Below are 16447 nucleotides of genomic sequence, written 5' to 3'. Positions count from 1 at the left end.
AGACAGACAGGTGGACAGAGACAAAGGAGAGGGAGAGAAGGAGGGAAACGGACAGAGATAGGGAAAGATGAAGAAAGACAGAAAAGAGAAAGAGGGAGAGACAGGGACAAAAGGAGTGAGGGACAGAGGAGAGGGATGGAGATAGATACAGAGAGGGAGAGACATGGAGAAAGACAGGAACAGAGAGAGGTAGAGACAGGAATAGGTGGAGACAGGGAGAGATAGAGGGAGGGATGGAGATGGGGAGAGAAACAGATAGGGAAAGAGACAAGAGAGGAAGGGAGACCAACAAGAGGGGGGACAGAGACAAGAACAGGGAGTGAGACAAAGGGAAAGAGACAGATGGAGAGACAGAGGAACAGATAAAGACATAGGGAGAGAAGACAAGGAAAGATAGAAATGGAGAGACAGGGACAGGAAGTGTGAGAGATGGAGACAGGGAGAAGGAGAGATACAGACATAGGGAGAGACAGGGAGAGGCAGAGAGACAAAAAAGGAGGGAGGGAGAGACGGACAGAGACAAAGGAGAGGGAGAGAAACAGGGACAGAGAGGGAAAGATGAAGACAGACAGGAAAGAGAGGGAGAGACAGGGACAAAAGGAGAGACATGGAGAAAGACAGGAACAGGAAGAGAAGGTAGAGACAGAGGGATAGGTGGAGACGGGGAGAGAAACAAATAGAGATAGGGAAATAGACAAGGGAGAAGGGAGACCAACAAGAGGAGGGGCAGAGACAGAGGGATAGAGACAGGAATAGGGAGTGAGACAAAGGGAAAGAGACAGAGGAACAGATAGAGACATAGGGAGAGAAGACAAGGAGAGATAGAAATGGAGAGACATAGGGACAGGAAGTGTGAGAGATGAAGAGAGTGAGAGACAGGTGGAGACAGGGAGAGAGTCAGAAGGAGAGATACAGACAGACATAGGGAGAGAGGCAGAGAGATAAAAAGTAAGAGAGTGAGACAGGTGGACAGAGACAAAGAGGGAGAGAAGGAGGGAAATGGGGACAGAGATAGGTAAAGATGAAGAAAGACAGGAAAGAGAAAGAGGGAGAGACAGGGACAAAAGGAGTGAGAGACAGATGGAGACAGAGGAGAGAGAGATGGAGATAGACACACAGGGAGAGACAGAAACAAAGGGAGAGACATGGAGAAAGACAGGAACAGGGAGAGGTAGAGACAGAGGAGAGACAAATAGAGGGAGAGATGGAGAAAGGGAGAGAAACAAATACAGAGGGAAAGAGACGAGAGAAGGAAGGGAGACCAACAAGAGGAGGGATAGAGAAAGGGACAGGGAGTGAAACAAAGGGAAAGAGACAGATGGAGAGACAGAGGGACAGATAGAGACATAGGGAGAGAAGACATGGAGAGACATAGGGACAGGAAGTGTGAGAGATGGAGAACAGAGTGAGAGACAGATGGGAGACAGGGAGAGAGACAGACAGACATAGGGACAGACAGGCATAGAGGCAGGGAGACAAAAAAGAGGGAGAGACAGTGAGATAGGTGGACAGAGACAAAGGAGGGAGAGAAACAGGGACAGAGATAGGGAAAGATGAAGAAAGACAGGAAAGAGAGAGGAGAGAGAGATGGAGATAGACATACGGAGGGAGAGACAGAAACAAAGGGAGAGACATGGAGAAAGACAGGAACAGGGAGAGGAAGTAGAGACAGAGAAATAGGTGAAGACAGGGAGAGGTAGAGGAGAGACAAATAGAAGGAGAGATGGAGACAGGGAGAGAAACAGAGATAGGGAAAGAGACAAGAGAGAAGGGAGTCCAACAAGAGGAGGGACAGAGACAGAGGGATAGAGACAGGAACAGGGAGTGAAACAAAGGGAAAGAGACAGATGGAGAGACAGAGGGACAGGAAGTGTGAGAGATGGAGAACAGAGTGGGAGACAGAGTGAGAGACAGGAGAGAGACATAGGGACAGACAGGGAGAGAGGCAGAGAGACAAAACAAGGGAGGGAGAGAGAGACAGTGAGACAGGTGGACAGAGACAAAGGAGAGGGAGAGAGAAGGAGGGAAACGGGGACAGAGATAGGGAAAGATGAAGACAGACAGGAAAGAGGGAGAGACAGGGACAAAAGGAGTGAGACACAGAGGGGAGAGACAGAAAGGGAGAGACATGGAGAAAGACAGGAACAGGGAGAGGAGGTAGAGACAGAGGGAGAGATGGAAATGGAGAGAAACAAATACAGATAGGGAAAGAAGACCAACAAGAAGAGGGATAGAGACAGGAACAGGGAGTGAGACAAAGGGAAAGAGACAGATGGAAAGACAGAGGGACAGATAGAGACAGGGAGAGAAGACAAGGAGAGATAGAAATGGAGAGACATAGGGACAGGAAGTGTGAGAGATGGAGAACAGAGTGAGAGACAGATGGGAGACAGGAGAGATACAGACAGACATAGGGAGAGACAGGCATAGAGGCAGAGAGACAAAAAAGGAGGGAGAGAGAGGCAGTGAGATAGGTGGACAGAGACAAAGGAGAGGGAGAGAAACAGGGACAGAGATAGGGAAAGATGAAGAAAGACAGGAAAGAGAAAAGGAGAGACAGAGGAGAGAGAGATGGAGATAGACACACAGAAGGAAAGACAGGAACAGGGAGAGGAAGTAGAGACAGAAATAGGTGGAGACAGGGAGAGATAGAGGAGAGACAAATAGAGGGAGAGATGGAGACAGGGAGAGAAACAAATAGAGATAGGGAAAGAGACAAGAGGGAAGGGAGTCCAACAAGAGGAGGGACAGAGACAGAGGGATAGAGACAGGAACAGGGAGTGAAACAAAGGGAAAGAGACAGATGGAGAGACAGAGGGACAGATAGAGACATAGGGAGAGAAGACATGGAGAGACATAGGGACAGGAAGTGTGAGAGATGGAGAACAGAGTGGGAGACAGAGTGAGACAGGAGAGATACAGACAGACATAGGGACAGACAGGCATAGAGGCAGGGAGAGAGGCAGAGAGACAAAACAAGGGAGGGAGAGATAGACAGACAGGCGGATAGAGACAGGAGAGGGAGAGAAGGAGGGAAATAGGGACAGAGATAGGGAAAGATGAATAAAGACAGACAGAAAAGAGAAAGAGGGAGAGACAGGGACAAAAGGAGTGAGGAACAGATGGAGACAGGAGAGAGAGATGGAGATAGACACACAGAGGGAGAGACAGAAACAAAGGGAAAGAGACAGATGGAGAGACAGAGGGACAGATAGAGACATAGGGACAGGAAGTGTGAGAGATGGAGAACAGATGGGAGACAGGGAGAGAGACAGACAGACATAGGGACAGACAGGCATAGAGGCAGAGACAAAAGGGAGGGAGAGAGAGACAGTGAGACAGGTGGACAGAGACAAAGGAGAGGGAGAGAAGGAGGGAAATAGGGACAAAGATAGGGAAAGATAAAGAGACAGTAAAGAGAAAGGGAGAGAGTGACAAAAGGAGTGAGGGACAGATGGAGGCAGAGGAGAAAGATGGAGATAGGCACACAGAGGGAGAGACAGAAACAAAGGGAGAGACATGGAGAAAGACAGGAACAGGGAGAGGAAGTAGAGACAGAGAAATAGGTGGAAACAGGGAGAGATAGAAGAGACAAATAGAGGGAGAGATGGAGACAGGGAGAGAAACAAATTGAGATAGGGAAAGAGACAGGGAGACCAACAAGCGGAGGGATAAGAGACAGGAACAGGGAGTGAGACAAAGGGAAAGAGACAGATGGAAAGACAGAGGAACAGATAGAGACATAGGAAGAGAAGACAAGGAGAGATAGAAATGGAGAGACATAGGGACAGGAAGTGTGAGAGGTGGAGAACAGTGAGACAGATGGAGACAGGAGAGATACAGACAGACAGGGAAAGAGGCAGAGAGACAAAAAAGGGAGGGAGAGGGAGAGAGACAGTGAGACAGGTGGACAGAGACAAAGGAGAGGGAGAGAAACAGGGACAGAGATAGGGAAAGAGGAAGAAAGACAGAAAAGAGAAAGAGGGAGAGAGGGACAAAAGGAGTGAGAGACAGATGGAGACAGAGAGCGATGGAGATAGACACACAGAGGGAGAGACAGAATCTACAAAGGGAGAGACATGGAGAAAGACAGGAACAGGGAGAGGAGGTAGAGACAGAGGGATAGGGAAAGCTAGAGGAGAGACAAATAGAGGGAGAGATGGAGACAGGGAAAGAAACAGAGATAGGGAAAGAGACAAGAGAGAAGGGAGACCAACAAGAGGAGGGACAGAGACAGGAACAGGGAGTGAGACAAAGGGAAAGAGACAGATGGAGAGACATAGGGAGAGAAGACAAGGAGAGATACAGACATAGGGAGAGACACAGAGATAAAGAGGGAGAGACAGGCATAGAGACAGGGAGAGAGGCAGAGGGACAAAAAGGGAGGGAGAGAGAGACAGTGAGACAAGTGGGCAGAGACAAAGAGGGAGAGACAGATGGAGAGAGATGGAGATAGATAAAGACAGAGAAGTAGAGGGAGAGATTGTTAAGATGAAGAGTGACAAAGGGGAGAGAATGGGGGAAACAGAGACAGGGTCAGATGGAGACAGGGAGAGGTAGAGAGAGACAGGGAGAGAGATAAAAAGAGAAAGGGGAAGAGACAGACGGACAGAGGCAGGAAGAGAGAGGGGAAAGAGACAAAGGCAAAGAGGAGAGACAGACAGGAACAGGAGAGAGTTGGAGACACAGGCAGAGAGGGAGACAGACAAAGAGGAAGAGGGAGAGAAACGAACAAATAGGGAGCGACAAAGGTGGAGAGACAGACAAAGAAATTGAGGGAGAGACAAGGACAGAGGGAGTGAATGAGAAAATGATGGAGAGAAGAAGACATAGAGACAGAGGAGAGAAAGAGATGGAGAGACAGAAATAGGGAGAGAGGGGAGACCCAAAAATAGTGAAAGACAGACAAGAACAGAGGGAGAGAGAAACAGAATGAGGAACAGAGCAGACAGGGCAGAGAGGAGAGAGAGATGGAAATGGGGAAAGAGACAAAGGGAGAGATAGGCAGGACACAAGAGAGACGGGAGAGGGAAAAGATGGAGAGAGACAGAGACAGAAAGTAGCAGGGAGAGAATGAGACAGAGGGACAGAGATGGAGATAGAGGGAGAAACAGGAGAGACAGGGACAGAGGCAGAAGGAGTGAGAGAGGGAGAGAGTCAGGGAGAATAACAGGAATAGAGAGATGGAGACATATTGAGAAACAGGGAGAGGAGAGACATGGAGAACAGAGAAGAGAAAGAAATAGGGGGAGAGATGGAGAGACTGATAGAGATCAGAGGCAGAGAGACAAAGACAGTGAGGGAGAGATAGCAAGACAGAGAAACCTGGAGAGAGAGGGAGAGACAGATGGAGGGCTTGACTTCCATTTCAAGGCTCTAGGACAATTTTAAGGGAGTTCATGGAAAGTCCTGACCACACAAGGAGACCCAAGCCTTGCCACAATAACCCTGTCCTCCCTGGCTTCTTTTGAGTCCTCTGCTAAAATCTAGTCCTCTACAAGAAACCATCCATTGGGGTTCTTGTAGGTCTTCAATCTTACAATCTCTGCAATTTGCTACCATTGTGACCTTACACGAGTCATTTATATGAGAGGGAGAGAGGCTTGGGAGCAGGGAGAAGAAAGAGTGAGGCAAGGGAGGAGATGGGTGAGATGGAGAAAAGTGGGAGAGAGAGGAGTAAAAGATGGGGACAAGATAAGTCGACAAAGGGGAATGCAGAGAGAGAGAGAGGAGTAAAAGCAGTAGAGGGGAGGAAGGAGGAGAGGGTCAAGGCAATGAGGAAAGTGGAAAATGAAGCGAAATGGGGGAAGGGGGAGACAGAGTCGAGGAAGAGAGGGAGACAGAATTGGGAAGAGAAAGGTTGAGAAGAAGGGAGGAACAGAGAAATGGGAAAAGAGGGAAAGAGGGCTGGGGAGGGGAAGGAGTTGGGAAGGAAGAGAGAGGGGGTGGGGAAGAGGGAGGGGAAAAGGGAGCACTAGAAGAGTGGGTGGGGAAGTGTGGGAGGAAAGGAGAGAGGGAGGGAATAGAGAAAGAAATGGAAGATCAGAGAAAAGGGGAATAGGAGCAAGAGAAATAGGGAAAGAGTGATGGGGGAATAGAGATTAGGGAGAAGAGAATAGGAGGGGGAAGAAAAAGTGAGGAAAGAATAAAGGGAGAGAGGAGGGAAGAGACAGGACTTGTTACCTGACAGGAAATCAGTGAATTCAAGTCACCAGGCCTGGGATAGGAAGCTCCTCTTCAGCATAATGAAATAGGCAGAGGAGACAGTCAACTCACTGCTAGTGAGGGAAGCATCACTGAAATGCTTTGGTGCCTGGGAAAGAGGACACTGGGCCACATTGGTGCAAGAGGCCCATTTTTCTGGCCATTGCAAGCCAATGGGCTTGACTTCTCCCTCCCCTGTGATTCTAGAATACATTGAAGTTCTAGCAAGTACTGGTTCCAAAAGAAAGGATGACTAGCTTCATTGTGACAGATCTTGCCAGATTATTCCTGCTCTTTGTGGCTTCCTTCAAATCCCTGCTAAAATGTGGATTTCGGCAGGAAAATATTCTTATCAGTCAGGGTTCCCATCAATGCATTACTAACTTTGTGACTTTGTATGAGTCACTTCTATGAGAGGAAGAAGGGGGAAGAGAGAGATGGAGGGAAGAAGAGAGTAAGTAGAAAATAAAGGGAAAGTGGGAGGGGGAGAGAAGGAGAGAGGGGTCAAAAAGAGTAGAGAAGAGAGGGAAGGAGGACAGGAAGAAAAAAGGGAGAGGAGGATAGATGGGGAAGAGGAGAATATAGGAGACAGAAGGAGAAGGGAGGTTAGAAAACAAAAGGGAAAAGCAGAAGAGGAGAAATAGGGTGGTAAGGAGGTTGGGGAAGGAAAAGATGAGAGAAGAGAGATGTAGAAACAGATGGAAGAGAGAAGGATGTGAAAGAGATGGCAAGGAAAGGAGAAAAAGAAGACTGAATTAATGTCACCATCAGGTTAATGAAAGCACAAATGGCATCAGTGAGGGATGGAGCAATGAAACTCTTAGGTAAGCAGAGATGGAGGATCTGGGCTAGAATGCTACAAATGATTCATTTTCCTAAAATGGGGAAAGGAGAAGAGTCTAGATATTCTGAGAGAAAAGACAAGAGCAAGGGGTAGAAAAGAGCAATGTAGAGAAGACATAGAGACGGGAGGACAAGTAGAGATGGAGAGGGTGAGAGCAAAGGAGTCTGGATATTATCTAAGCCAGTGGGCTAGATTTCCCTCTCAAGACTCTAGAATGCACTAAAGAAGTTATGGAATGTACCAATCACCAAAGCACAGGTCATGCCAGAGTATCCATTCATGCCCTCCATGGCTTTAAGGCCCTGCTAACAATTTGACATTATATATATATATATATATATATATATATATATATATATATATATATAATCACTATACAACTTACACTTGTGACCTCAGATGACACAGAGAGGGGGAAAGAGAGAGGGTTGGGATAGAAGGAGGGAAAGAACCCAGGGTCCTGGGAGGGAGGAAAGAATGAGAGAAGAATGGTAGAGGGAGAGAGAGGAATGTGATAGGGAAAGAGTGAGGGAAGAAGGGATGAAGGAGAAGACAGGGAAAGAGATGAGGGATAGAAGATGGGAAGAAGAGAGTAGGTGGGAAACAAAGAGGAAGATAGAGAAGGAAGAGGGAGAGAAAAGTCAGAAGGGTTAGGGGAAAGGGAGAAGAGAGGAAGAGAAGTGGGTAGAAAAAATGGGAGAGAAGGATGGGAAGAAAGATAAACTAGAAAGTAGAGTGAAAGAGGGGGGAAGGGAGAGAGGAGGTGTAGGAAAAGAAAAAAGTGTGGGGAAGAGGGAAAGAAAGTGAAAGGAAGAGAGGAGAGGCTAAAAGAAAGGGAAGGAGAGATAGTGTAGCTGGAGGGAAGGGGGAAAGGAAGAGTGAGGCAACCTAGAGGAAGAGAATGAAAGAAGTCATAGGGAAAAGGAATAGATGAAGGAAGAGAGTGGAAGGAAGAGAGTAAGGGAGAGGGAAGAGAAGAGTTGAAGGGGGACAAGGGGAGTCTGGGAGGACAAGCAAGAGAAAGAGTGGGAGGGCAAATAGAGATGTAGGAAAAGAGTGGGATAGAGGGAGGATGAGAGAATAAAGGAATAGGGTAGGATAGGGGTGGAAGCAAGGTCAAAGATGAGTATAAAAGAGAAGAGAGCATAAGAGAGCCAGGGTGGGAGGGAAGAGAGAATTAGGGGAAGAGGGAGAGGGAGGACTAGGAGTGAAGAGACTGAGGGTGATGAGAAAGGAGAGAGGGGGAAGAAATTAGCTAGGAGAGAAGATGAGGAAGGGGAAGAGAGAGGGAAAGGGAGGACACTCAGGAAGGACCCAGTGAATTCCTGTAATCAAGTTCCAGCAAACTTCCTTGGGTTAATGAAAGAATGGACAGATGGGTTAGTGCCAGAGAGGGATCTAGCAATGAAACACTGGTGAGTAGGAAAGGGGACCCTGAACTAGAACAGTGCAATATGTACTCTGTTATTGTAGCCAGACAGAGCTCGTTATCCTAGGCTGCATTAAAAGAGCCGTGGTGACTTGTGAAGGGCTAATCAGACTTCTAGGAAGGACAAAGACAGGTGAGGGGTGCTTCTGGGATAGCAAGAGGCCAGCTGAGGCCTAGAAAAACTGCAGATGGTCAGCCCAAAGAAGAAATGATTGCTATCTGCGGAAAGGCTGGGATGTGGAAGAAGGCTTAGGCTGTTCTACTCTGCTGGAGAGGCCAGAAGTAGTAGGAGCAATGGGTCAGGGGGAGAGAGAGAAACCAGTCACTCCATGCCAAGAGAAACTTCCTCCAAGTGTGCCAAGACACATTGAGAGAGATCCAAAAGGTTCCAATGGGCAGCCTGATTTGGAAAAGAGTGAGCTCCTTCTTCATGGTGGTCTTCAAGCAGGGGATGTATAAGCCCTTGTTCAGAAGTCATTTCAATTCTCCTAACATTTGTTAATGCTCGCCAGACTTGGCATTAGGCAATGGGGAGATTGGAGAAGTCATTTCTCCTTGGGTGTTTTGTTGCTCAGTCATTTCTGACTCTGACCCTATGGAGAAACCAGGCCCTTCTGTCCTTTACTGTCTCTCCCAGTCTGCCCAGGTTCGTGGTTGCTTCCCTGACTGACACCCTCTGTCGTTCCCTTCAGTCTTTCCCAACATCCAGGTCTTTTCCCATGAGTTCTGTCTTCTCATTATGTGGGTGGCCAAATTCAAGGTGTCCAAAGGAGAATGTAGCATTCTTTTTTCTCCAAGTTCTCTCCCCCTTTCTATCTTCTCCATATGACCCTGAGCAAGTCATGTAAGCTTGCCTCAGTTTCCTTAACTGTAAAATTGGGATAATTATGGGCACCTTATGGTTGTGAGGACCAAATGAGATATTTGTAATGCATTTAGCATAGCACCTGGCACATATGAGGTGCTATAGAAATGCTTATTCCCTTACCCCCTTTTGATTTTACTATGGAGGGTACTCCTCAAAGACTGACTTAGTAGCCTTCTGCTCAATTGCACTGGCTCTGATCTTTCCCCATTCCTCCCTGTAGCTGTAGAGCATGGATCTAACTGTATAAGTGCCTCCACTGGAAATTCCAGTGGTTCCCTGGTACCTCCTAGAACAAATTTTAAATTCTCTAGTTGTCTTTTAAAGTCCTTCACAAGCAGTCTCCTCCTTACCTTTCCACTGCCTTCCATGTATGCCTCAGTTTGCATACACTGATCTTTCTGTTCCTCAGATGTGACATTCTATCTCTTTACTCCACATCTCTTCTGCTGTCCTTCCTTCCTCACCTCCACCTCCTGGGTTCCTTGGCCTCTTTCAAGACTCACTTTAACTCCCTACTGTAGAAGGTTTTTCCTGGGGTCTTTCTACTCCCCACCCCACCCCTGCCAGAGCCTGCCAGAGCCTGCATTTCCTCTGAGATGACTTCCTATCTCCACTATGAACAGACATACAAGAGTATAGAACTAGTTCTGTACCCATTGTCTCCTCCTTTAGAATAGGAGCTCTTTGAGGGCAGGAACCATGCCTTTCATTGGATCCCTAGTACCTAGAAGAATACCTGGCACATAGTAGGTACTTAATAAATGCTTGGTGACTAACTGAAATGAGGGTTTGACTAGCTGACTTCTGAGGTCCCTTCTAGCTTGAGATTTCTGTGACTAGTGAACATAAAGGCTGTGTTGCGACAGTTAGATGTCGATTATAATAATGTGTTCTTAATTAAAAGGATACCTTTGGTGCATAACTAATGAAGAGAAGTCCAGAAGTTGTTCCAGCTCCAGAATTACAATGGTACTTGCAATTTTCATTTCATTATGTATGATATTCCTAACTTGAGTTATACCAAATTATTGTAATAATTGAAAGGAATCCCAAGTATTTGGCTCTTCCCCTACCCCTTTCCTACTCATTGGGTGCTCACTTTGTAGACTTCTCCATGCTCTGCCAATCTTTTTCACCTTCTCAGATTATATGTCGGAGGGAAGATGGGTCCATTTGCCCCAACATCATTACCCCTCTGGAGGAAAATTGGGCAAAGACTACCCTTCACTTCCATCTGTTTTGCCAAAGGTAAAGGCACCACCCATTTCTGCTCTCCATTTGTCTTTTTCAAAGTAATAAGCATATGCTGAGCCAGGCCTTCTCTTAATCAAGCATTATGGTAATCTTTGGGAAGACGAAGACAGAAAAAAAGCAGTCCTTTCCCCCTAGAGGCTTCCTTTTTACTGGAAGAGAACAACATATCCACCAGTAGGTGTATGTGTGTGCATGGTTATGTGATAAATGTGTGTCCATATATGTCTGCAAACATTCACACAGAAGCGGCTACGTGTATACTATATTAATAGATGTATAAGTGGTGGTTGCCTCTCCATGACCACTGTTTTGGGAAAGGCCTGCTAACATCATTCTCTCCTCTTCTGACATTGCTGCTGCTGCTTCTTCACCGCCACCACAGAGCCTTTCTTTCATCTACCAACCCCCCCCCCAGTTATAGAACCTCAAACCAGAATCCAAGAAACTCTGCCCTTGGTTGTGGATCGTGTTAATCTACTCCACCATGATCCTTCCTTCTCACCATCCCTATAATTTGCTAGAGCAAAGTAGCCCTCTCTGACTCTCACTCTCCTTCATGTCTTGTTCCCTCTGACTGAATATTAGCTCTTTGAGGTAGGGCTTCTCTGCATTGGTATATACAGCTCTGCTGCTTAACATAGTGCTTGTCATATAGTAAATGCTTAATAAATACTTTCCATTCATTCATATTCTAGATGAAATAGGAGAAATGATACTTTAGATCAGATGGTGGGAAACCTAACCTAAACTCAAATGTTTCAAAGATTTAGAATAATCAAACAGAAAATGACTCCATTAAACAATAAGTAATATTAAAATCAAATTAAAAGATTTAAATGGAAAAACCAAAAGAAATGTAAGGAATGCAATATAAAAAACTGATCTGTAAAACAGGTCAAGGAAAGAGATTCAAGGAATCATTGGGCTACTTGAAAAATCACACCATCCTCTCCCTAATAAAGCTTGGATACCATATTACGAGGAATCATGAAAGAGCTTGTAGAACCAGAGAGCAAAGTAAAAATAGAAAGAATTCACTGATCATCTCCTGAAAGAAATCACAAAATGCAAGCTCCCAGAAACACTATACCTCCAATTCAGAGCTTCCAGATGGAGGAAATAGCTAGTTTTTATATAGCTCCTTAAAATTTGCAAAATGCTTACATTAATTTGATCCTCAACCACAAGCCATTGAGGAAAGTGTTATAATGATTCCCATTTTACAGATGAGGAAACTGAGATTTTGATAGGTCAGGTCACTAGTTTAGAGTCACACAGCTAGAAAGCATTCCAACTAGAGCCTGATCCCAAATCTTCCTCACTCCGAGTCTAGCACTAGATTGCCAGTGCCAAACTAAGCTTTAATAATAATCTAAGAAAGCAGAGACAAGATGGCAGATTAGAGGCAAGTATTCACCTGAGATTTTCCCAATGCTCCCCTCTAAACAACTTTAAGATAATGCCCTAAATCAGATTCTAGAGTGGCAGAGCCAACAAAAGGTTGGTGCAAAATAACCTCCTAGTCCAAGACAATTTTGGAGGTGAGCAGTAAAGGTCTGTCACATTGAGATAGTATGTAGTTAACCCAGGAGCACAGTTCAGATTGAGCAGCAGCAGCAGCTTCAGGAGCTCTCAGCGTACAGATGGTGGCTTAGCAGTACCAGATCTCAAAGCATATTATAAAGCGGTAACTATCAAAACAATCTGGTACTGGTACAAGAAATAGAGTGGGAGATCAGTAAAAATAGATTAGGTGCAAAATACGCAGTAATAAATGTCCATTGTAATCTAGTGTTTGATAAACCCAAAGATCTAAGCTTTTTGGATAAGAACTCAATACTGTAGGACCTCATTTTACTAAACCACCATTCTAAGACTCTTCGCACAAGTTGAAAATTGTGCATAATGATGAAGCCCGTAATTTAATATATCTTATACAAACATACCTAGGCACATTCCAGCTTTTCTTAGGCTCATCAGAGCTACTGGCATGACTTATTTTGTACTTTGGGACCATTATTAATAGCCATACATAGCATTAATGAAATAAAGGGAAGCACTGCTCTGCTCTTATGCAAACACGAGTCCTTACAAGTGAGAACTCTGGACAAAAACTGATGAGGGAGCTAATGTTTGGCTTAAAACAATGTAATGACTCACACCAGTGCTTCTCAGAGCAAGAATGAGCGTGATTGGGCAAACAGATGTAAGACTTTAGCCTCTTGGAGAAAATGGCACAGATTTAGCATGTAATTACATTTTTAAGTTTTACATATTTTGCTGCCTTTATTTTTTCATTTGTCAGTTGCATATTTCTGATTTTGTGTGTGTTGAATTCGCATAAAATTAGGTCCTACAGTTTGACAAAAATTTCTGGGAAAATTGGCAAGATGTTTGGCGGAAACTAGGTATAGACCAACACCTCATACCATATACCAAGATACAGTCAAAATAGATACATGATTTAGAAATAAAGGGTGATGTCATAAGCAAATTAAGGAGCATGGAAAATTATGGATAAGGGAAGAGTTTATGATCAAATAATAGAGAAAGAACATTACAGGATAATCCAGAAGATATTTTTAATTACATTAAAAAGTGTTTCCACAAACAAAACCAATACAGTCAGGATTAGAATGAAAGCAGAAAGCTGGGGTGGGGTGGGGTTCTTTGAGCAAGTCTCTCTGATAAAGGTCTCATTTCTCAAATATATAGAGTAGTAAGTCAAATTGATAAGAAAATGAGCAACTAAGTAGCTCAGAGGATAGAGAGCCAAACCTGGAGATAGGAGGTCGTGGGTTCAAATATGTTCTCAGGCACTTCTAGCTGTGTGATCCTGGATAAGTCACTCCAACCCTAGTTGCCTAGCCCTTACTGCTGAACCAGTAGATGTCAGTTCTAAGACAAAAGGTAAGGGGTTTAAAAATTTATATGAATGCAAGTCATTCCCTAATTGATAAACAGTCAAAGGATATGAACAGGCAGTTTTCAGCCAAAGAAATCAAAACAATCTACAGTCATGAAAAAAAGCTCTTTCCTGGTGGCAAAGAATTGGCAATTGATGGAATGCCTGTCTTTTGAGGAATGACTGAATAAAATGTATATGATTATGGTGGAATATTGTTGTGCTATAAGATATGATGACATGGACTGCTTCCCCAAAATCCCCACCTAGAAGAACTTATATGAACTGATGCAAAGGGAAGTGAGCAGATGTAGAAAGTCATTGTACATAGTTACAGCAATATTGTAAAATGATCAGCTGTGAATAACTTAACTATTCAGATCAGTACAATGACCCAAAATAATTCTAAAGGACTTATGAAACATGCTGTCCACCTCCACAGAAAGAACTGATGGATCTGAATACAAATTGAAGCATTTTTCCCTCTTTTCCTCCCTCTATATCCCTCCCTCCCTTCCTCTCTCCTCTTCTTCCCTCCCTTCCTCCCTCCTTCCCTTCTTCCCTCCCTTCCTTCCTCCATTCTTCTCTCCCTCCCTCCCTCCCTCCCTTCTTCCCTCCCTCCTTCTTTCCCTTCCTCCTTCCTTCCCTTCCTCCATCCCTTCCTTCTTCCTTCCATCCCTCCCTCCCTCCCTTCCTTTCTTCCTTTTTTACTTCCTTCTTTCTTGTTTTGTAACATGACTAATATGGAAATGTTTTGCATGACTTCACATGTATAATCTATATTAAATTGATTGCTTTCTCAAAGAGAGGGGAGAAGAGTGGGAGAGGAAGAGTATTTAGAGTTCAAAAATTAAAAAAAATAATCATACATCACATAATTGAAAAATATTTAATGAAGTAAATGAAAATATATTGGAGAAACTAAAATGCACTAACCCACCAGAAAAAGAATTGTCTTGTCTAACACCCTAATTTAACAGATAAAGAACTTGTGACCCATTGAAGACACATGATTTATCCAAGGTCACACTAACTAAGTTACTATCAGAGCTGGGCCTGAGCACTGTGGGAAAAACCTGCATGGTGGCAGTAAATGCAGCCTGGGGAATTAAGTAGCCAGCATTCTGCTCCTGACTGTGCTTTGAACTCACTGTAGGACCTTGTACAAGCAAATTCTTTCCTTTCTCTGGGCCCCAGTCTTCTCCCTGTATCAAAAAGGGTGATAGATTCCGTGGTGTCTGAGACTCTCCTAGGACTTGCCATGTCAGCGAGCAATACGTTCAGTTGTGAAGATGGTTATGATGGCCAGATTAGTCGTGTCCCAGTTCGCAGATTGAAAAATAGACCCAAGCTGTGCCTATATAATGTCAAAACATCCAGTCAGCATGCTCATTTCTATTCAACAATGGCAGGAGCAGGTGAACTGGTAATCCCGTGTCTTGTAAACAACAACCAAAGGTTGTTTTTACTGCATTTTCACTTGTCCGTTGACTGGCTTTGAATGCTGTGCCCAAAGCTATGTTCTGGGCAGCTCATCCAGTGTGATACACCAAGTCTGGGAGACAGAAAACCCGAGTTTTAACCTTGGCTATGTCACCACCCTACTGTGTACACGTGGCTAAGCAAGTCTGCCTCCTGTGGCCTCAGTTCCCTCAACTGCAAAGGGAGTTGGACTAGATGATCCTTGAGGTTCTTTCTAGCCCCTTGACTCTATTATCTGGCAGTGACTTCCCCATGATCTATCTCGTTAAATAAATTGTCCTCAAAAGCCAAAGCCATCAGGCCTGCCTCACACTGATTGGCTCTTGTCTTAGTTTTCAGGAACATCTTGCTTTCGACTATGTGGACTTTGGCCCTCCCATCTGGTATTGATGTCCTCTAGACTCCTAGTGCACACTGTTTCTGGCTTGTTATTAGCTGTGAGCCCTCTAGATGGCCTTGTCTGAGTGGTCTCTTCTGTTCTTTCTGCCTGCTCTTGTTTGGAACCCAATTCAGTGCTTCTTCCTTCCTTCCTTAATAAAAAGCATGATCTCCCTTGCTGTAACTCTAGCTCTTTGCCTCATCTCTGTGACTCTGGAACACCAGCCTCACCTATTTGAACTTCAGGAAGGAAGTCAGTGAGTAAGCCATGTGTGAGACACTACACTGAGGGCTAGATAGGCAAAGAAAGGCAAAATTTACAGGAGCCCTCAGTCTAATGGGGGAGACAATACCTTCTTGATCCCTAGAAATCCATCAATGGCACATGATAAGACTCAAGTCTATACCAGTGATGGAGAATCTATGGTAAGGGTGCCAAAGATGGCACACAGAGCACTCTCTGTGGGCATGTGGCCACCCCCCCACACACACACTTTGTTACTAGAAAGGTAGAGGGCAGAGGGTGGAACTGCTCTCTTCCCCCTCTCCACTGTGCCTGATGACATTTTTTACATCCCCTGCCCCTCCACCCAGCAGCCAATGGGAGAACTTCCTCCCTCCCCTGTGTGGAGTAAGGTAGGGAGCAGGGCGTGCCTGGCACACATGGTGGGGAGGGGCATGGCATTCCATCTTGAGGGGGCTGACACTCTGTCTCTAAAAGGTTCACCATCACTGGTCTATACAAATGAGGTTCAATTAAACCCACAGTAAACAAGCAAATTTCATATGCCTTACCCAGATTGTACATGCTGGACATCAGTTCTATTATCGCCCTAGCAAAATAAAGATGCGTTCTACATGAGCTAAGGGGTTCCATTATTCTCATTTAGTTCCTTTTTACTTTGAACTAGATTTGGAACCTAAAATAATCTTAAGGAGGACCATTTGTGAAAAGAACAGATTTCAGGGCTTCTAGATGTCTATTTCTCTGTGACCACTCACCTCCATTTGCACAGGATTCATGGTAAGATTTGGGGGGCAGAGTGGAGGAGGGAGAGCGTAACTTGTTAGAGTTCATAACCC

At 45.0% G+C, this 16447-nt stretch overlaps 1 long non-coding RNA gene across 1 annotated transcript in view; it reads left to right on the top strand.

The window, feature by feature from the left end:
- Positions 1–15548, top strand: part of LOC103105948 (uncharacterized) — a 35569-nt gene extending 20021 nt beyond the window's left edge. The window contains exons 9-11 of the long non-coding RNA XR_008914622.1: positions 10250–10314; positions 10490–10593; positions 15319–15548. This is a non-coding gene — a long non-coding RNA (uncharacterized LOC103105948). The remainder of the gene's footprint in view (positions 1–10249; positions 10315–10489; positions 10594–15318) is intronic.
- The last annotated feature ends 899 nt before the right edge of the window (positions 15549–16447 follow it).

This window comes from Monodelphis domestica, chromosome X (assembly GCF_027887165.1).
Source record: "Monodelphis domestica isolate mMonDom1 chromosome X, mMonDom1.pri, whole genome shotgun sequence".
NCBI classification, from domain to species: Eukaryota; Metazoa; Chordata; class Mammalia; order Didelphimorphia; family Didelphidae; genus Monodelphis; species Monodelphis domestica.
Note: the sequence above shows the minus strand (reverse complement) of the source record. Positions and strands in the feature narration are given on the sequence as shown.